This window comes from Sus scrofa, chromosome X (assembly GCF_054392235.1).
Source record: "Sus scrofa isolate SSC_HxYL_T2T_F1_AM1 chromosome X, Sscrofa_HxYL_maternal_Yorkshire_Landrace_v2.0, whole genome shotgun sequence".
NCBI classification, from domain to species: domain Eukaryota; kingdom Metazoa; phylum Chordata; class Mammalia; order Artiodactyla; family Suidae; genus Sus; species Sus scrofa.
In genome coordinates, this window is record NC_139401.1 from 60,786,764 (window position 1) to 60,809,845 (window position 23,082).

Below are 23,082 nucleotides of genomic sequence, written 5' to 3' on the forward strand. Positions count from 1 at the left end.
TTTAGTGTTGCTGTATTCTCTCAGCTTTTGCTTATCTGTGAAGCTTTTGATTTCTCCTTCAAATCTGAAGGAGAGCCTTGCTGGGTAGAGTATTCTTGGTTGGAGGTTTTTTCCTTTCATCATGTTAAGTATATCATGCCACTCCCTTCTGGCCTGTAGAGTTTCTGCTGAAAAATCTGCTGATAACCTTATCAGGGTTCCCTTGTATGTTACTTGTTCTTTTCCCTAGCTGCTTTCAAGATCTTCTCTTTGTCCTTAATTTTGGTCAGTTTGATTATTATGTGTCTCGGGGTGTTCCTCCTTGGGTTTATTTTGTATGGTACTCGTTGTGCCTCCTGGATTTGAGTGAGTGGTTTCTTTCCCATGTTAGGGAAATTTTCGGCTATTATCTCTTGGAATATTTTTTCTGTCCCCTTTTCTCTCTCTTCTCCTTCTGGCACCCCTATAATATGGATGTTGATGCATTTCACGTTGTCCCAGAGTTCTCTGAGACTCTCTTCATTTGTTTTCAATATTTTTTCTCTTTTCTGTTCTTCATCCGTAATTTCCACTAATCTGTCTTCCACCTTGCTTATTCGTTCTTCTGCCTCCTGTATTCTGCTGTGAGCTGCTTCTAGTGAATTTTTTATTTCAGTTATTGTATTTTGCATCTCTTCTTGTTTAAGTTTTATATCTTATATCTTTTTCGTCAGTGTTTCCTGTAAGTTATCCATCTTTGCCTCCAGTTTATTTCCCATGTCTTGCATCATCTTCAGCATCAACAGTCTAATGTCTTTTTCCTGGAGGCTGAGAATCTCCTCATGGCTTAGCTGTTTTTCTGGGGCTTTTTTCTTTCTCCCTCATCTGAGTTATAGTTCTGTCTTTTCATTTTTATAGGTTTTTTGGCTGGTGACCTTCTTGCAGATAATAGAGTTGTAGCCTCTCTTACTTCTGATGTCTGCACTCCTTGTGGCTGAAGTCTGTATGGGGGCTTGCTATAGGCTTCCTCATGGGAGGGGCTGATGCCTGCCCACTGGTAGGTGGAGCTGATTCTAATCCCTCTGTTGGGTGGGGCTTAGTCTCTGGATGAGATTAGAGGCAGCTGTGTGCCTGAGGGGTCTTTAGGTAGCCTGTTTACTGAGGGGCAGCCCTGTGATCCCACCTGGGTTGTTGTTTGCCCTGGGGCTTCTCAGCAGCTGGCTGACTGGTGGGGCCAGTTTTTCCCAAAATGGCCACCCCCAGACAAAGGCACTGCTGCTGAATATTCCCCAAAGCTTTGCTTTCAATGTCCTTCCCTCACAACAAGCCACACTCACCCCTGTTTTCCCAGGATGTCCTCCAAGACCTGCGGTCAGGTTTGACCCAGATTCCCTTGGAGACTTTGCTTTGCCCTGGGATCCAGTGCACGTGAAATTCCATGTGCGCCTTTTAAGAATGGGGTCTCCATTTCCCCCAGTCCCGTGGAGCTCTTGCACACAAGCCCCACTGGCCTTCAATGCCAGATGCTCCGGGGCTCTTTTTCCCTGTGCCAGATCCCCACACGTGAGAGTTTGGTGTGTGGCTCAGAACTCTCACTCCTGTAGGTGAGTCTCTGTGAGCCAGTTAGTTTCCAGTCTATGGAGCTTCCCACCCAGGAGGTATGGGGTTGTTTATATCATGAAATCGCCCCTCCTACCTCTTGATGTGGCCTCCTCTTTTTCTTCTGGAGTAGGGTATCTTTTTTAAGGTTTCCGGTCCATTTTGGTGAAGTGTGCTCAGTCTTTAGTTGTGAATTTTGTTGTTTTTAGGAAAGAAGTTGAGCTCCAGTCCTTCTATTCCGCCATCTTAATCCCATCTCATTCATGATTTTTAAAAGTAAACTCTCATCAAATTTGTATAGAGAGAACATATCTCATCTTTATCAAGGCCATTTATGACAAATATGTAGTTAATATACTCAATGAGAAAACCTGAAAATTTTTCCTCTAAATTGAGGGATAAGATCAGGATGCCCACACTTGCCACTTCCAACATAGTGTTGGAAGTCCTAGCCATAGCATTCAGACAAGAAAAAGAAATTAACATCCAAATTGCAAGGGAAGAAGTAAAACTGTCACTACTTGTAAATGACATGACACTTTACATAAAAAACCTGAAACTCTCTACCAAATAACAGAATCAATAAATGAATTCAGCAAAGTTGTAGGATATAAGATTAATATACAGAATTCTGTTACTTTCCTATACTCTATGATTAAGCAAATTAAAGATGATACAACGAAATGGAAAGATATCCAGTGCTCTTGGATTGGAAGAATTAATATAATTAAAATGGCCAAACTTCCCAAGGCAATCTACAGATTTAAGGTGTAATTAATATTAAAACACCCATTCCATTTTTCACAGAACTAGAACAAATAATCCTGTAATTTATATGAAACCACAAAAGACCCCTAATTGCCAAAGCAAGATTGAGAGAAAAGAACAAAGCTAGAAGTATCACCCACCCTAAATTACAAAGCTACAATAGAAGTATCACCCACCCTAAATTACAAAGCTACAATAATCAAAACAGTGTGGTACTGGCACAAAAACATTTACATATAACAATGGAACAGAATAGAGAGCCCAGAAATAAACCCATGCACCAAAGGTCGCTTAAAGTATGACACATGAGGGAAGAATATATATTTATGAAGAGACATTCTCTTCAATAAGTGGTGTTGGGAAAACTGGACAACCGCATGCAAAACAATTACATTAGAATAATTCCTAATATAAATAAATACAAAATGAATTAAAGACCAATATATTAGACCTGAAAACTTAAAACTCCTAGAAGATAACATAGGCAGAACATTCTTTGACATAAATCATAGCAGTATATTTTTTGTATCTGTCTCTAAGGCAAAAAATAAAGCAAAATTAAATAAATGGGACCTAATTAAACTTAAAGGCTTTTGCACAGCAAAGGAAATCTTTATCAAAATGGGGGAAAATATTTGCAACTTATATGACTGCCAGTGAGTTAATATCCAAAATAAATAAATAGCTCATAAAACTCAATAGCAAGCAACAAACAACCCAATAAAAAAAATGAGCAGAAGACTTGAATAGGTATTTTCCCAAAGAAGACATACAGATAGCTAACAGGCACATGAAAAGATGCTCAACATCATTAATCATCAGAGAAATGAAAATCAAGACAACAATAAGATATCACCTCACACCTGTCAGAATGGCTATCATCAAAAAAAAATCTACAAATAAATTTTGGCAAGGATGTGGACAAAAGGGAACACTGTTAGTGGGAACATAAGTGGTGCAGCCGTTGTGGAAAAGAGTTTGGATGTTCCTCAAAAAATTAAAATAGAACTACCATATGTTTCAGCAATTCCACTCTTGAGTGTGTACCTGGAAAAAAATGAAAACTAATTCAAAAAGATACATGCACCCCAATGTTAATAGCAGCACTGCGTATAATAACCAATATATGGAAGCAATCCAAGTGTCCATCAACAGATGAATGGATATATATATATCCATTGTTTTTCATATTTTCCCTTATGTTATTAAAGAATATTGAATAGAGTTCCCTGTGCTACACAGCAGATCCTTGTCACTTATTTATTCTACATATAATAGTGTGTATATGTTAATCCTAAGCTCCTAATTTATCCCTCCTGTCATATTTCCCCTTTGGAAACCATAAGTTTGGTTTTGAAATTTTTGAATCTGTTTCTGTTTTGTGAATAAGTTCTTTTCTATTATTTTTATCAGATTCCACATATAAGTGATATTATATATTTGTCCTTCTCTGTATGACTTATTTCACTTAGTAGGATGAACTCTATTCCATCCATGTTGCTGCAAATGATATAATTTCATTCTTTTTTGTGGCTGAGTAATATTCCATTGTATATATAAATATACCACATCTTCTACATCCATTCACCTGTCAGTGGGTATATAGGTTGCTCTCATGTCTTTGCTATTGTTAATTATACTGCAATAGGGAGTTCTCATTGTGGCTCGGAGGTAACAAACCCCACTGTTATCCATGAGGCTGCAGGTTTGATCCCTGGCCTCACTCAGTGGGTTAAGTGTCCGGCATTGCCATGAGCTTTGATGTAGGTCACAGACATGGCTTGATATGGCATTGCTGTGGCTGTTGTGTAGGCCAGCATCTACAGCTCCCATTTGACACCTAGCCTGAGAACTTCCATGTGCTGCAGGTGAAGCCTGAAAAAGACAAAAAAAAAAAAAAGATTGCTGCAATAAACAATGGGATGCATTCATCTTTTCAAATTATGGTTTCTCTGGATTGATGTCCAAGAATGGGATTGCTGGATCATATGGTAATTCTATTTTTTGTTTTTTAAAGAACCTCCATACTGTTCTCCATAGTGGTTGTACCAATTTACATTGCCACTAACAGTGTAGAAGGGTTCTTTTCTCCACACTCTCTCCAGCATTTATTGTTAGGAGACTAAACTAATGATGGCCATTCTGACTGGTGTGAGGTGTTACTCATTATAGTTTTGATTTGCATTTCTCTAAAAACTAGTAATCTTAGGCATATTTTCATGTGTTGTTTTGGCTATCTGTATTCTTTGGATAAATGTCTACTTAGACGTTTTGCCCATTTTTAAAGTTTTTTTAATATATTTTGAGTTACGTGAGCTCTTCGTATATTTTGGAGATTGTTGATAATCTCTTGTTGGTTGCTTTGTTTGCAAAGATTTTCTCCCATTCTGTGGGTTGTCTTTTCATTTTCTTCATGGTTTCTTATGATGAACAAAAATCAAATTCTTGTTTCCCTATAAGTAATATATTGTTTCTCTCTGGCTGCTTTCAAGGTTTTGTTTGTTTGTTTGTTTAGATTTCAAATATTAATTATGATTGTTTCAGTTTGAACTATTTAGGTTTTACTCAGTTTTCTGACTATGGAGGCTTATATCTTTCACCAAATTTTGGAAGTTTTCAGTAATCATTTCCTTACATACTATTGCATTTCCACTTTCTTTTCTCTCCTTCTGGGATTCCAATGATACTAATATTAGATATTTTCTTTTTGTCTCACTGGTATTGTGGCTTTGTCCATTTTGTTCAAATTATTTCTCTCTGTTTTTCAGATTGCATATATTGTTTTTTGTCTTAATTATATTTTTATAAATGATTTTTGTTTTTTTACAATTTATAGTTTTATAAATTGGTTTATAGTATTCTGTCAATATTATATGTATGCATGGTGACCCAGTTACACATATATGTATACATTGTTTTTTCTCACATTGTCATTCTCCATTATAAGACAATTATAAGACAATGAACATGCAGGTGCATGTGCCTTTTTCAAGGAAAGTTTAGTCTGGATATATGCCCAAGAGTGAGATTGCTGGTTCATATGGTAGTTCTATATTTAGTTTTCCAAGGTACCTCCATACTGTTTTCCATAGTGGTTGTACAAGCTTATATTCCCCCAATATTACAGGAGGGTTCCCTTTGCTCCATACCCTCTCCAGCATTTGTTATTTGTGGACTTAGTAATGATGGCCATTCTGACTGGTATGAAGTGGTACCTCAGAACAGATTTGATTTGCATTTCTCTAATAATGAGACATGTTGAGTACTTGTTCATGTGCTTGTTGGCCATCTGTATATCTTCCTTGGGGAAATATCTATTCAGGTCTTTTGCCCACTTTTCCATTGGGTTGTTGGCTTTTTTGCTGTTGAGTTGTATAAGATGTGTTTACATTTTAGTGATTAAGCCCTTGTCAATTGCATCATTTGAAACTATTTTCTCCTATTCTGAAGTTGTCTTTTTGTTTTGTTTTTGGTTTCCATTGCTTTGCAAAACTTGTCAGTTTGATTAGGTCCCATTGGTTTATTTTTGCTTTGGTTTCTGTTGCTTTGGGAGACTGACCTGAGAAAACATTTGAAAGGTCGATGTCAGAGAATACTTTGCCTACATTCTCTTCCAGGAGTTTGATGGCGTTTTGTCTTATATTTAAGTCTTTCAGCCATTTCAAGTTTATTTTCATGCATGGTGTGAGGATGTGTTTTAGTTTCATTGATTTGGATGCAGCTGTCCAGATTTTCCAGCAATACTTGCTGGAAAGACTGTATTTTTCCCAGTTTATATTCTTCCCTCCTTTGTCAAGATTAACTGACCATAGGTGTCTGGGTTTATTTCTGGCTTCTCTATTCTGTTCCATTGGTCTGCCTATCTGTTTTGGTACCAGTACCATACTGTCTTGATGACTGTAGCTTTGTTATATTACCTGAAGTCTGGGAGTTTTATGCCTCCTGCTTGTCAGAATTTCTTTGGCAATTCTGGGTCTTTTGTGGTTCCTTATGAATTTTTGGATAGTTCTTGTTCTGTGAAAAATGTCATGGGTAATTTGATAGGGATTACATTGAATCTGTAGATTTCTTTGGGGAGTATGGCTATTTTTACAATATTAATTTTTCCATCCCAGGAGCATGGAATATCTTCCCACTATGTTACATCTAATTTAATGTCCTTGATTAATGTTTTATAGTTCTCAGCAAATAAGGCTTTCACCTCCTTGGTCAGGTTTATTCCCAGGTATTTGATTTTGGGGGGCATAATTTTAAAAGGTATTGTATTTCTGTATTCCTTTTTTAATATTTCATTTTTAGTATACAGAAATGTGACTAATTTCTGAGTATCAATCTTATATCTTGCTACTTTGCTGAATATGTTAATCAGTTCAAGTAGTTTTTGTGTTGAGTCCTTAGGGTTGTCTATGTATAATATCATGTCATCTGCATACAGTGACAGTCTTACCTTTTCTCTTTCTATTTGGATGCCTTTTACTTCTTTTGTTTGTATGATTGCTGTGGCTAGGACTTCCAATACTATATTGAATAAAAGTGGCATCTCAGGCTGTGGTGTCAAGCATCCCAGGCTGTGGTGTCTGGGCCAGTGTTTCAGATAATCTGTGTGGCTCTCACTCTGATTTACTGTTCTTGGTCCAGCTGCTGCACTTTTCTCAGTGACTTTCAGGTCCCTCCCAATCAGCTGATCTGTCAGTTAGGTAGCTTCCAAGGATGTGAGTTCCTTTTCTCCTTCACAGCTCCCTCTCAGGAATGCTAGTCCTGTCCTGATTCATTTTCTCTCTCTTTTTTTTCTTTTGTTCTACACAGTTGTGTCAAGAGTTTCTTGCCCTTTTTGGAGGTTTAAGTTCTGCCAGCATTCAGTTGATGTTCTGTGCAAGTCGTTTTACATGTACATGTGTTTTTTTTTTTATGTTTGAGGGAGAAAGTGACCGTGACCTCTTACTCTTCTGCCATCTCGTTCCACCTCCTTCAGATGGCATATATTCTACTAATCTCTTCTCAAGTTCACTGATTCTATCCTTCAATTTTGAGCCTATCCAATATTTTTTAAATTTCCATCCCTGTAATTTTAAAATTTTGAAAATTTTATAACATCCATTTGGCATTGTAATTTCAATTTGGTTCTTTTTTTTTATAACTTCTAATTCATTCTTGAAATTTTCTTTTTTCCCCACTTCCCTATATCTTATTTTTTTAAATTAATGATTTTTATTTTTTCCATTATAGTTAGTTTACAGGGTTCTGTCAATTTCTTCTGTACAGCAAAGTGACCCAGTCTTTTTCTCACTTTACACTCCATTATGTTCCATCTTAAGCGACTAGATATAGTTCCCTGTGCTATACAGCAGGATATCATTGCTTATCCACTCCAAATGCAAAATTTGCATCTATTAATCCCAAATTCTCAGTCCATCCCATTCCCTCCTCCTCTCCCTCCCCCTGGGCAACCACAAGTCTATTCTCCAAGTCCGTGAGTTTCTTTTCTGTGGAAAGTTTCAATTGTGCCATATATTAGATTCCAGATATAAGTGATATCATATGATATTTGGCTTTCTCTTTCTCACTTACTTCACTTAGTATGAGAGTCTCAATTTCCATCCACAAATGGCATTATTGTGTTCTTTTTATGGCTGAGTAGTATTTCATTGTGTATATATTCCATATTTTCCTCATCCACTCATCTGACAATGGACATTTGGGTTGTTTCCATGTCTCAGCTATTGAGAATAGTGCTGCAATGGAAATGAGGGTGCATGTGTCTTATTCAATGAAAGATTTGTCTGGATATATGCGCAAGAGTGGGATTTATGGGTCATATTGTAGTTCAATATTTATTTTTCTCAGGTACCTCCATACTGTTTTCCACAGTGGTTGTCCCAAGTAACATTCCTACCAATAGGGTGGGAGGGTACCCTTGTCTCTACACCCTCTCCAGCATTTGTTATTTCTGGACTTGTTAATGATGGACATTCTGAGAGGTGTGAGGTGGTAGCTCATAGTAGTTTGGATTTGCATTTCTCTTTTAATCAATTATGTTGAGCATTTTTTCATGTGTTTTTGGCCATCTGCATATCTTCTTTGGAGAAACATCTATTCAGGTCTTTACCCCATGTTTCCACTGGATTGTTGGCTTTTTTGCTATTGAGTTGTATAAACTGTTTGTATATTTTAGAAATTAATCCCTTGTCAGTTGCATCTTTTGAAACTATTTTCTCTCATTCCCTAGGTGGTGTTTTTGGTTTTTTTATGTTTTCCTTTGCTGTGCAGAAGCTTGTCAGTTTGATTAGGTCCCATTGGTTTATTTTTGCTTTTATTTCTGTTGCCTTCGGAGTCTCAACTAAGAAAACATTTGTAAGGTTGATGTCAGAGAATATTTTGCCTATGTTCTCTTCTAGGAGTTTGATGGTGTTCTTGTCTTACACTTAAGTCTTCAAGCCATTTTGAGTTTATTTTTGTGCATGGTGTGATGGTGTGTTCCAGTTTAATTGATTTACATGCATCTGTCCATTTTCCCAGCACCACTTCCTGAAAAGTCTGTCTTCTTCCCATTTCTTTTTTTTTTTTTTTTTCATTTGTTTCCAGAGCAATTCTGTGATGGCTGCTTTAAAATTCTTGGCAGATAATTCCTGACATCTGATTTATAACTAAAATTTTATTTTACTGGTTCATGTATGTGGGTGATTTTTTATTTTATCATGGATATTTTCCTTGGTTTGTTAGGATACTCTGAGTCCTATATAAATGTTTTACGTTAGCAGGCAGCCACTGTGTTTAGGTTTAACATGCAGGTCCTATACTACTTTTGTGGCCTGTAGTTTCAATGGCAATTTAGTTTTCTTTGTGGTCTTTATGGCACTATTTTAGTCTTCTTGGTTTATTTGGTGCTGATGGAATTCCCATTAATTTCTTATGATGCTTTATGAGGGTTGGAGAGACTCTCCCAGGCCAGATCACCTGGAGAACTTAGGTCATGGGAAATAGTCACTGTCCTGCAGGCAGGATTACCACATCCCAGGCTGCCACACTTGTTTCACTAGGATACCACTTCCTAGTGCCAGCTAGTTACCTGATGTTTCTTAATGATAGAGAGGAATCTGAGGCCTGGCAGAAAAGTAGAATGATTCCTCTTATTATTATCAGTAGGGTTCCCAACCAATCCTCTTTACTGGTGCTATTGGGATCACATGTTTTCAGAGGGACATCTTTTCTTTCTGAGGGAGGGTTAAACCTTCTTTGGCTGCCTTCTGTTGTTAAGTTTAGGGTCAGGAAATGCCAAGTCTAAGTCATCTATTTTTCATGAGTTGTAGGATGCATAATGTCCTGCAGTTGTATTATATTCCTTCAGTTCTATGATCCCTAATCAGCTCACCCCCTCTTACCACTTTTCAAGTTCTCCTTTGGTTTTGTCTTGTGCTGCTTCCAGAATTTATAGTTATAATTTAGAGAAAGTGCATCTGGATCAGAAGACACTGTAAGATATTTTTTAAAACATTATTATCTGTCATAAAATGAGTAATATATTTCTTCTGCTCTTAAGGAACAATGGCTATTTGGAGAGATGAGACAAGAATATAAATATAATAGCAACATTCACTATTTACTATGTTTCACTTTATAGTTAATAAATATTAATTTTAATTAAATAAATATTTAACATTTTATAAGAACTTCCGAGAGAGGTGCCCATTTTAAATATGCACAAGAGAACTTAAGCAAACTGCTCAATGTCACACAGCTCATAAGTAGCAACATCAGGACTAGGACCTAAGTGGTTTGATGTAAAAGCTGCTACTCTTACCATTATGCTTTGTTGAGTACCAACAGAGAACGGCAAATGAATGGTTGTAGGGTTCAGAACAGCAAATGAGCCTCCTATGCTGTACAAATTAGAAGGAGGTGGCATTTAGGAGGTTATGAGGGACAAGTAGGATTTCAATAGGTGAAGGTAGTGGAAGTCTAGTTAGCGGAAAAAACAAATATAAAAAGTTCCGGTAGTGGTAAAAGTGGAGGCCTACTGAGAGAATAGCCAAATCGTCTGTAAAGAATGGAAAGTTAGGACTACAAAATGCTTTTTTTTTTTTTTTTGGTCTTTTTTGCTGTTTCTTTGGACCGCTCCCACGGCATATGGAGGTTCCCAGGTTAGGGGTCGAATCGGAGCTGTAGCTGCTGGCCTACGCCAGAGCCACAGCAACGCGGGATCCGAGCCGCGTCTGCAACCTACACCACAGCTCACGGCAATGCCGGATCCTTAACCCACTGAGCAAGGGCAGGGACCAAACCCGCAACCTCATGGTTCCTAGTCGGATTCGTTAACCACTGCGCCACGAGGGGAACTCCAGGACTACAAAATGCTTTAAGCCATAAGATAGAAGGCTTTGAATGCCAGGTTGAGGAAGTCATTATTAATTTCATAGGTAATAGTGACTTCTCAATAGGAACTGTGTGAAGTCACTATCGCCTGTGAAGAGGAACCTGAGTAGTTCCATGATTTTTAAAGACCATTATGGTGGCTTCATCTGAGAGTAGATGCATAGAGTTCAGTGGCAGCTAGAAGTGAAGTTCTGACCTAACACTAGGGAAGCTAAGCTAGAGAGAAGTTGAAGGATTCAAGAGATATTTAAGAGGTAGAGTCAATGGATTTCAGTGACTGATTAGATAAGGAAACTGAGAAAAAAATAAAGGAGTCAATGACCACTCTGTTTAGAATTCTGACTGGTGAGTGAAATGAATTCTTCTGGATTCAAGAAATGGAAAAAGGCAGTATAGTATCCTCTATATATCAGTCTTTTGAGACATAAAGGCTATTATCCTTTTGACAGGAAAATTTCTTTTCTCAAGGCAAAATTCCTTTCCCCTTTCCTCATAGATCCTATTTCCAACTGTTATAGTAATTTTCCTTTGCTCTCCTCTGGACATACTCTAATTTCTCATGTTCTTACAATGCAAGACAAAGGCACACTGGTGAGAGTGGGGTAGAGAGAAAGAGGGAAAGTAAGGGAGAGAGAAAGTGTGTGCTGGGACAATGAGGCTAAGGCATAAGGATATGACCTGAATTCTAACCTTTAACTTGGAGGGGACAATGAGGTAAAAACCTGTGGCTATCTTATCAGTACTGTGATTCTAATGTCAGAGCCTTGTCCATTTTGACAAGGAATCAGAGGAAAATAAAACAGTAATTGAGCCTTCATGGCTAAGTTAAGGAACTAGGAATCCTGGGGCTTAATTCCAGCTCAGCCTCAGGTCATATGAGGAGCCTTGGGAAGTCATCCTCCATTCCAGGAACTGTCCTCTACTAAAGATGACATTCTATTTATTACGTTGAACTATATGAAATTGCCAGTACTTAGATAGATTTAATTTTGATTGGAACAAACAACAATATTGCATGGTTCAACTCCTTCTTGGCTGGCTGTCAGGTGAGAATGCTGAACCATAACCACTAGATGTAGGTCCCAAGAACTTTGACCCTTTGGAGAAAGAATTCTGCAAAGAGACTGAGGGTAGTGAGGCAATTAAATATTTATTTAAAGAGAGAAGAGAAAGGATAGGTGTGAAAAAATACAGGCACAGGCAACAGGGTGTGGGGGTGGAAAGGGAGAGAGAAAGACAGAGACACCGAGAGAAAAAGAGAGGAAGAGTAACGTGTGCTTTGGAGGTCCTTTAAATCACTTGAATGGGGGCAGTCTTTCTAGGCTTCCTCTTGCCAACTGTCTTGCTTTGTCTGGTTGTGGCCTGACGTGGAGCCCTGCCTCAGGATGGATTTTAGCACAAGGGTCTCCAGGAAGCTGACAGGATGTATTATGGTCCAGTGTACCTCCTTTCTCTGACCCTGAGGAACCTTTCCAGGATTGTGTAGTTGTGGAGGTCTCCTTATCCTCCAGAATGAAAAATAGATGGACTCTTTTATCCAAGCAGGATGCAGCTTTTATCCTGAAGTTATCTGTCCACAGGGAACATATTACAGTTGCTCAGCCTAGGACCCATTTATCTCCTGCTTCAAATCCCCCTTGCAAGATGTGGACCCCAATAAATCTTGCAAGATGAACGTAGATGTTCTGTCTTCTGTAGCTTCTTCAGGCTGGCATGGGGCTTGCAGAACTTACTAAATTTGGACCACAGAACTTCTCACCCTGTCTCATCAAAGAGTCTCAGGATGACTTCAGCTGTTATTCAGGGAGGATTTGTTTTGAGGCATGGCTGGAATCCCTGCATCACTATTATCCTGTGAGGAAAACTGTTGTAATCTTGAAGAGACAAATTTAACAAGCAGATTAAAAAGTCTAGGCCAGTGAGTTCCTGTTGTGGTGCAGGGGAAACTAATATGACTAGTATCCATGAAGATGCAGGTTCAATTCCTGGCCTTGCTCAGTGGATCAGGGATCTGGCATTGCTGTGAGCTATGGCATAGGTCACAGATGCAGCTTAGATCCCACTTTGCTGTGGCTGTGGTGTAGGCCAGCAGCTTAGCTGTTCTGACCCCTAGTCTGGGAACTTCCATATGTGACAGGTGTGGCCCTAAAAGTCAAAAAATAAAAAATAAAAAAAATAAGTCCAGTCCAGGCCAAAGTTAAGTAAAATAATTATTGTAACTAGGGGCCCAAGCAGGGGTAAGAACCATGTTATGTTTGGTAACAATTTTTATTAAAATCCAGATAGAGTCAGTGCTTTGGTTATACTGTCTAAAGGAATAGAGCCACTTGGCATGGAATATATACACACACACACACATATATACACACACACACAGACATATACACATTTTTTTCTTCTATTAGTTTAGTGTTACTCATGTAAATGCAAGACACCCAGTTAGAAGTAGTTGGAAGAGTGAAAACTCCTGAATATTTATAGACAAAATAAATCTCATTTATTTATAGGAAAATAGGTGTGAAACCCAGTTTGGTCCTTGCATTTTCAGGAGACTTTTAGTCAGGTAGCCAGTTATGTAGTATTATCTTAGTAGGTTTTAAAGTTTGATGTGGTATTAACACATAAACAGCAGGAGTGATTTGTCATTATACATGTGTTTCCTTTTTTTGTTAATGTACAAGAGGAAGCCTCAGTTGCAGCTGTCAGTTGATGCTGCTTTGAGAAGGCTGGTGGCATAAAGTCTGACACAGTGCATAAACCTTAAGTTCTTAGTGATACAAGGACTTGTCTAAAATTACACCTACAATGCTATCTAGTATTACATTAGGTGTCTGAACCACAGTTAATCCAGTCTGACTTTCAATTTTGCTTCTATGCTTAATGGCCAAAGCAGGTGTCACTGTTAATTATTTTAATGTTTTTCTAGATATGAGAAAAGGCAAGAATTTTGGCTCATAAAAATACTTACCTGAAAATATCTGAAGATCTTTTCTGCCATTTTTTTTCCAGAGCAGAGTGCCTTACTTCTGATGTCCACCCTGAACTCCTTTCAGAAAGTATTGAAATTCAGCAATTTCAATGGCTCAAAATTTAATCTTTGTAGAGGCAGATGCCAAGTGCCAATCTCCAGTTCACAGGGCTCCCCTGTGGTCTTAAATTTGACCATAGTTTTCGGAAAGCACTTTATGACCATTTCATCCCAAGGTGATAGGAATGCTAATTCCTGGATCTGGTGAAGACTTCATTGACAGGCCACTCAATGTGCCATTCCTGGACTAGCCCTTATTAACAGCAGTCAAAAGTCTCTGGACCACCTGTCTAACTAGTTTCTTATGGCCCAGGAAAATATTCCCTCTTGTTGCATTTTCCCACATCTCAAGATCACTGATTTCATATGGAACTGTAGATCATTTTATCATAGACTCAGTTACATATTTTACATCACAAGAAATGAGGATTTTGAAAAAATAAGTTGATAAAAAATAATATATCTAGTAGTATTAGTAGTCATAAGTCAGAATTTGAGTCAAAAACTTTTACTGAGTGCAGCCCAGTATATCCCTGTTCAGATGGCTTACTCTATTCTTCATGTTTAAAGGAAATTATATACTGGCTTTATCCATAGTAATATCAGTAGTGGTCTGAACAAAATTATAACTTTTTCCCTATAATAAATTCCCTAAGAGCCAACTAATAAGGGCCTTGGAGGGAGAAACCCACCAAGGTAAATCAGAAGTACTAGATGCATGTAACAGACCACAAATCCAACAATTGGATTAGCTTTAAAATTCACATAGGATCATACCCATGATTGAAAAACATTTGATTCATGTATAAAAATAAAAGAAACCACAGAGAAAATAAATAACCATAAGGGTCAGGACTGACAATCTTGGGATAGCTGTCTATTGTTGATGTAGTCTTCTTTTTGTTATGGTCTTGGTATGTTTTTCTTATTAGAGCCTCGTTTTAAAGTGAGTTTGAAATCAGTAGTTCTCTCTGTAGACCAGTCCAATGTAGAGGGCCTTCTTAAGAAATATAAATTTAAGAGTTAATTTTCTTCACTCCCTTTGTGCATGAGGAATTTAAGAATACCTGATAAGAAACTTTTTATCTAGGCTGGATACAGCCCTTTAAATGATACTTTCCAGTATGTATAGTCCCCTGGTTATCATGGGGCATTTGATTTCCATCTAAAGATAGATTGCAGCAATCAGCTTCAAAACAAGCTTAGAATATTTTCTTAATAATTCGATTAATCTTTGCAATAATGTAACTTAGCAGCAAAGAACAATTTGAGAGGTGAGTTTTAGACAGTAAACACTAACCTCAATAAACAAAACAAGAATATGTATCAAAACAATCTTTTTCTTTTAGAAATTACCTTCATTTTTTCTTTACCAAATATAACCAAATTAGGATTGTAGAAATTATACCCCAAATGGAAACCACATTTATTAACCATTTATTTTTTATTATTGGGTTTTCCAGGGTGCCAGGAAGAACCAAGCAGCTGTCTTGGATTTCCCACAGCACTGACTGTTTAATTCACAGCCATTGTTTACCCATCTTAATTTCTCTGATTTAGGAGCAAATGCTACAGAGGCATCAGGATGGCAAAATTCTGACAATGAAGGGCTAATTGTAGAAGTAGAATGCACTTTATCTACATGTGCTAGTATCTTTACATATATTTTTTTACCTTTCATTTGACAATATTTCCCTTGTAATTTAATCTACCAAATAATCCTAGTAGGTTCAGTAATTTTTCTGAGACAGCTCAAAAACACCTGGTCAAATAGAATGATAGATTGTTGTTAACTAATATTTATTCATTCAGCCAAAGTAACAAAAGATTTCAAAAGCAAAAATTACTTAAAGACAGAGAAATTCACACAATCTGTTATCAAAAGCAGCATTTCAAGAAAACCTTCTCTTGACAGAGACCAAATCCTAATTTTGCACCAGCTTACTGTCTTTTCCCTTAATAAAATGTAATCCATTCCTCATACCTTCTTTACTGAAAACATACATCCTACTTTCCTTAAGTAACCATGAACTGTCTTTTCTATCAGACCTATGTAGATTGGTAAACTTATATACCAATAATTTCTTAAAAAGCGTGTATATAGAAAATACCTCAGTGTGACACGAAACACATGAATAGTTGTAAATACCATAAGTTTCTCTGTAAAATGAAGCCAGTAATTGATGTTTCAGTATCATATTTTTCTTGGAAATGACCCAGCTATTTAATAAGCTTCCATCAGTTAATTTAGCATGATTCTAAATTTTAACATTACCAACTCTCTGGAGAGATCATTCCTAAGTAGATATTCCTAGAAAAATTACTACTAAAGAATTCATCCAAAAGTTTTAATTTCATTTATATTTATTTATAAAAATTTTATCATACTATTTTTCTTGCTAACAAACTTGCAACAGGTCTTATTTAACCTCTAGTATAACCTAGGTACAATAAAGGTATTACACTTAATGTTGATGACTCTATAAAGACATGTCTGTATTAATTAGATCAACAAAGTTTAATACCAGGTAATTATTCAATACTGAATATGTCCCAGTTCATGTGAACCCAAAATTAATTCTGGCCAGTTACCTTCTGTATTTTGAGAATTTATATAAGCCCTTAATTTTCTTTAAGACAACTAAATAGAGTTCTTTTATGAATTAGTTTTGGCAATGCCAGAAGTCCACAATACACATATAGATAAGTATAAACATGTAAAACAGAGACCTCGAAGTTCCCATTCTGAAGTTTCAGCTGTGAAATCAGGTACAACTGTGTAAAACCCATCAGTTACAAGAGACTGGATTCAAGTTAGGATTAACATATCAAGGTCACCAGCCTAGATGGCTAAACACTTTCTACTAATACTTATGAAAAAAAGACAGAGGATTTTGATTTGTCTCTGAGAAGACGACCTCCAAGTTGCACTCCTTTTCCTGAAATTCACATATCCAAAAAAGATGGAGATAAAGATTCCCAAAGACCAGGTAGAACATTTGGATCTCAAAGGCACAGACAAATTTTTCCTGGGATGAATTTTTTCTCTTAAGGCCAGAAAAAAATTGTTTTTTACCCTCAATGCCTACAAGCCTCTCAAGTAGAGGAGGTTTGGGGAGAGTCAAAAGGATTGGTGAGTTTCGGATTACAGAGACAGATATTGCTGGCAAGGCCTGGAACCTTGATATTCCACATTCATGGTCTACTAAGCCTTCTATTTTAGCTCCATATTCAATCTGTTCCTTTCTCCTAAACATGTTTTTGTTTTCTTGAGGTCAGTATTTTTTTTAAAAGAGTTTTATCAAGCCAGTTTTTTTTTGTTAACATTATATATACAAAGAGAACCAATTATGGGATTTCAAATATTTCATCTCAGTTTTCTCAGGAGTTTGAAGAGTACTATTGGCCACACAGAATTTTTGCCTAATATCAGGGGCAGACTGGCTGATAAAACATTGTCCCAGCAGGAACTGTCCCTCTGCAGTGATGGGGTCTTAGGATTATCAGAAGAATCTGGAGGAATAGGGAAGATTGGTTTTCCCCGAATGGGAAAGTTAAGGGAATAGTTTATAATGTTGGAGAGTTTTCTGATTCCCTAGGGTTCTTGATTATAGGAGCCACATAGGGTAGGATTTTGGTAAAGGACTATAAAAGCTTGAGGTAAGGGAAATCTCACTCAATTTTCCCTGCTTTTTCCAAAAGATATCTAATTGTAGGATGGAATTATAGTTGAGGTTTCCATCTTCTGGCCAGGCCTCATCACCCTCAAGTTTGTATTAGGGCTAGATTGTATTGAAGAAGGAAATGAGTTTTTTATCTTTTTATAAAGTTTAGAGAAAGCTTGTCCCAGTGACGCAGACGGCACCAGAGGAGTGAGTCCTTGGGGATGGAGGGAGAGTTTCCCACCATTCCTTCAGGGACAGAGTGTTCCTGTAACAGAGAAGTGCTAGTGTTAGGAGATCCCACAGGGGCTCCCTGAGACAGGACTGTTTCCTGGCGACCCTGACTACCTAGTCTCATTGACCCCAGCCACATTGGGGGTCAATTACTCCCCCATGTGCAGCCCTGCTGGCCCTAGCATCCTAGGGCCCATGTCCTATCCTGGTGTTTGTGGTATTCAGGATGAGTGACCTTCTTGAAGTTTCCTCTATAAATTTTCTAGATTAATCCCAGTGTTCCAGGGTATGTCCCCTGCAATAGAAATCCTCATAGTTTGAAGATTTCAATTAAGTCCCAGCTTTCTTTCTTTTTTTTTCTTTTTCTTTTTGTCTTTTTAGGGCTGCACCCACAGTATATGGAGGTTACCAGGCTAGGGTCAAATCAGAGATGTAGCCGCTGGCCTATGCCATTGCCATAGCAATGCCAGATCCGAGCTGCATCTGTGACCTACACCACAGCTCACAGCAATGTGAGATCCTTAACACACTGAGCTGAGTGGGGCCAGGGATAGAACCTGTGTCCTCATGGATCCTAGTCAGATTCGTTTCCGCTGAGCCAGGAGGGGAACACTCCAGTTTTCCTTCTGAAAACAGGCATTGGCCAGAAAGGGAGATGGTTAGTGGAAAAACCTCTCCTTGCCTTTCCCTTTTGTGGGTGATGTTTCAAAGCCTTGTCATGACACTCCTCTGACCCCTTCCTAGTGGGCTCCTCCCAGCAGGTTGGCAGGTCAGGTGCGGGGTGTTGGGGGGATGTGGCAGCCAAGTTGGAGGCACTCTGTTTGTACTTGGAGATTATGCCCTGTACGTCTTGAAAAGAAAGCGAAGCGAGCTAGAGAGAGAGAGACGAAGAGTGAAAGTCAGGGGCCTCAAGCCACAGCTGGATGAGGCCTGTGGTTTACCTTGAATTCCTGGGTTTCGGCACCAAAAATGTTCTCAGGTGGCTGTCAGGTGAGAATGCTGAACCATAACCACTTGATGTAAGTCCCCAGAACTTTGTCCCTTTGGAGAAAGTATTCTGCAAAGAGACTGAAAGTAGTGAGGCAATTAAGTGTTTATTTAATCAGAGAAAAGAGAGAGGATAGGTGGAAAAAATACAGGAACAGGCAACGGGGGTTGAGGGAGAGAGAAGATAGAGACACAGAGAGAAAATGAGGAGAGGAAGAGCAACACGTGCTTTGGAAGTCCTTTAAATCACTTGAATGGGGGCAGTCCTTCCAGGCTTCCTCTGCCTAATCTTGCTTTATCTGGCTTTCGCCTGACTTGGGGCCCTGCCTTCAGGATGGATTTTAGCACAAGGGTCTCCGGGAAGCTGACAGGATGTACTATGGTCTGGTGCCCCTCCTTTCTCTGACCCTGAGGAACCTTTCTGTGAGTGTGTAGTTATGGAAATCTCCTTGACCTCCAGAAAGAGAAATAGATGGTCTCTATCTTTTATCCAAGTAGGACGCAGCTTTTATCTTGAAGTTATCTGTCCACAGGGAACATATTACAGTTGCTCAGCCTAGGACCCATTTATCTCCTGCTTCAAACTTAAGTACTTTCACTTATTGTAATCATAGCCATGCTTACCTTACTACTTCTCCACAGCATGCCTGCATGTGCAGTCATTCAGTCACAGACACACACACACACACACACACACACACACACACACACCACTGCTAAGTTGGCTGCTCCTTTATGATTGAAATAGTTCTAGATCTCTGAAAAAAGTTTCATATGTACAGTGTTCTCTGATTTTCACAGTGGAATTGGGAAGAGATGTGCACAAATTGTGTTTGAGAGCTGATACAAGCTGGCTATAGAATACTACTGTTTATCCCTACATCCCTTTATTACACTTAACACAGGATCTCAGATTTTGTATAAGGGCAGTAATTGTCAATTCCTAAAAAATACAAGCTGCATAGGTAATGCTAGTAATAATAACAATTTTGGTACCTTGTTTTACAGTTTTCCAAATAATGTGTATATCCATTTCAGGAGAAAGACAGGAGGGAGGCAGGACAGGAATTCATATTCTTCTTGATGGATGAGGAAGTTTGGGTACAGAGAAGTGACAGGAGGACTTAAGGTCACACAGTCATAGGCAGGCCATAGACCAGAAAGGTAGGACTCTGATGTAACTCCCAGGAGGCAGGTAGACACTCATACTACTGCTAAACTCTACTCACTGGACAACAACTACATTTTGGGCTCTGGAGAAAACACTCCTTGATTCATGAGCCAGGAGATGGGAGACTTCTCTGAAACTGAATAGTGACTGCCATTAACATTTCCTCACCTAAGGGTGAGGAAAGGATTGCAGCCTAAGATTCTGTGTTCTCCAACCCTCTCATTTACAGATGAAGAAACTAAGACTCTGAGAAATCACTAAGTTTCCATCAGTTGCAGGCAAGGGACTAAAATCTTGGTGACCTAATTTCTAAGACAGTGAAATAATTTTTTTTTTCCAATGAGCAAGTACTTTTGTGTCAGGGTAAGTTCTGGAAAGGTTCATGTATGTTTGTATCTGGTGTCCCTCTATGTCCCCGTCTCATCCCTTGTTCCATGAAGGTAACACATAACAAAGCAAGCTTAAGTCACTGAATCTATCATTCTTTTATAAAAGTCTGAAAACTCCATTGAGCATATATAGTACTAAAGGAGAAGGAAAAGCCCAGAGAGGGGAAAAAAAGAAGAAGAAATATCCCTTCCATTTGAACCCCATCTGGAAAGGGAGAGCTCCTGAGTCTGGAGCAGTAGAGAAACACACTTAGGCACTGTCTCAAAGATGGTGAGGAGATGGCTCTAAGGTACTCAGAGGAAGAGAGAACCAAAGTACCTAGAGCTCTCAACTTCCGTTCCCCCACTGCTGGCATGGAAAATGAGGGTGTCAATGATGACTTGAATAGATTAGAGATTAGTTGCCCTTGCCCTAATTTTTGGCTAATACATGTAGCCCCTTGGATCCCAGTGCCACCCTTGAGGGGGGTCCCCAGTCATGACCAACATGGAGTTTTCTGTTCCTCTGCTAAGATGGGAGTTTTGGAGTCAGAATTCAGTTACTTTAAAGAAAACACACAAGGACTATTTCCCACCCACCCACATCTCAGTTTGTGGATGGAGATAGATGCTCATTTCACTTTAAGCCTCTTGAAGGACATAACATTAATCAGATTTTGTGGACGTGCAGAGCACCCACTTCCTTTTGGCACTGAGTAATGCATAGGAACCCTTGTGAAACCTCATGTGGTCCTCTATGGGCTAGGAGAACCACATAGAAAATGTGCTCAGGCATCCAGAGAGAAGGAAGTGGAAAAGCAGGAGAGAAATTGAAGCAGCTTTTAAGAGTCCATCAGACAGCAATTACTCTTCCAGAGAAAGAGACTGTTCCCCACTGTGGGTATTAAGTGATTTGCAATTAAGTAACTCTTCATGAGGAAATGTTCCAATTGATGGTGAAGGTCTGAGTGGCCAGAGGCCAGTTCTCCAGGCATTTAAGTGCTCATGTCTATTGACTCACTCTGCTATTCATCATTTTTCCCAGGCTACTTATTAGCAGGTTTAAGTGGGAGAAGAATTGGGCCCACCTGGCTGGGAGCAATTCCCAGAGATCCAAGGCTAGAGAAGAGAGTGGAGGAAAGGAGTTTCTCCCTGGGCTCACAAAGGCCTCTGACCTGGGCTTGGAGCTAGGAGGCTAGGCTGGGCCCAGTGGCATAAGAAGGCAGCCAGAGGTCCCTTTTAGCTTTATGGTGCTTTTTGAGACTGCTTCTGGGGGGCATTGCTGGGATCCACCCCCAGTACCCCTAATGTACATCTAACCAGCAGCTTCACTACAAGTGCAGTAGAAAAAGCAGGCGATGTGAAGTCCAGTGATCTGGTTTGGTGAACTTTGGCAAGAATCTTAATCTTTCTGAGGCTGTTTTCTTATCTGAAAATGCAGATAACAATGTCAACTTCATATAGTTAAGGTAACGATTAGACAAAATAATATAGCTAAAGTGTCTAGTGCCTGACACATATCAATGACATTATTCATTCTGTGCTTAGACAATTCTTATTAGTAATCTTTCTCTTCCACCATATCTTCCACCCCAGATTGTCCATCCTCTTTCCCACCCTGACTTGCAGTCAATGTTCTATTTTACCACAAGCAAGTCACTTCGCTTCTCTATACCTCCCTTTCCTTAGCTGTAAAGTTGGGATGAAATAAACTGTTCTGCCCACCTGCTTTTAGAAAATAATGCAGATGGAAGGAGTTGCAGACTAGAAAGTGCTACACCTCCAGTCACTTGGTCCTATTGGCTAGATCTGGCTCTCAAAGGCCATGCAGGTCACCCAAAATCTAGGAATTATCCAGAAATAGGAGGAACAAAGAGTAGAGCCCAGAGCCCATTCAGAGTGGAGGCAGTGGGGACCTAGAAGCTTATGTTTCTTATGTACAAATGTCTCTTATTTGTTGGATTTCCATTTTCTCTAAACAGAAACTTGGAACAAAGGCAGCCCTCTCACTAGGCACAACCCCAGCCCTCAAGTAGACCAAAGAACAGTGCTAGATCTGATCAAGGTGGTTTTTTTGATTCTCTAAGAAGGTCTTGGAGAGTTCCCTCCACAAATGGCCCTCCCAGAGTTGCAAAGGACTCCCCAGGAGGCCACAGTGAAGGTAGCCATCAGTCCTAGCAAAGAAGAGAAGGAGATCCAATACATCAGAGTTATGTAGGGTACAACAAAAAGAACGCCCCTACCTCAGGCTGAGTTAGAATCAGGGTAGGAATGACAGACTTACGTAGTTGACAAAGTTCCATGGTCCACTTCAAGGTATCCCAATCTTCTGTCTTGCATATTGAAACTAGTACAGTCAATGGAGTTCCCTTCGTGGCTCAGTGGTTAACGATCCCAACTAGGATCCATGAGGTTGCAGGTTCAATCCCTGGCCTCACTCAGTGGGCTAAAGATCCAGCATTGCCACGAGCTGTGGTGTAGGTCAGGGATGTGGCTTGTATCTGGCATTGCTGTGGCTATGGCATAGGCTGGCAGCTATAGCTCTGATTCAACCTCTAGCCTGGGAACTTTCATATGTCACAGGTGCGACCCTAAAAAGCAAAAACAAACAAAAAACTGGTGGAGTTCCCGTCATGGCTCAGTGGTTATCGAATCCAACTAGGAACCATTAGGTTGTGGGTTCAATCCCTGGATTCACTCAGTGGGTTAAGGATCTGGCGTTGCCATGAGCTATGGTGTAGGTCACAGATGCGGCTCGGATCCTGCATTGTTGCAGCTCTGGTGTAGACTGGCGGCTACAGCTCCAATTCAACCCCTGGCCTGGGAACCTCCATATGCCATGGGTGCAGCCCCAGAAAAGACAAAAAGACAAAAAAAAAAAAAAAAAACTTGTATAGTAGTCAAATGTATACCCAATATCCCATGGAGAAACCGAGA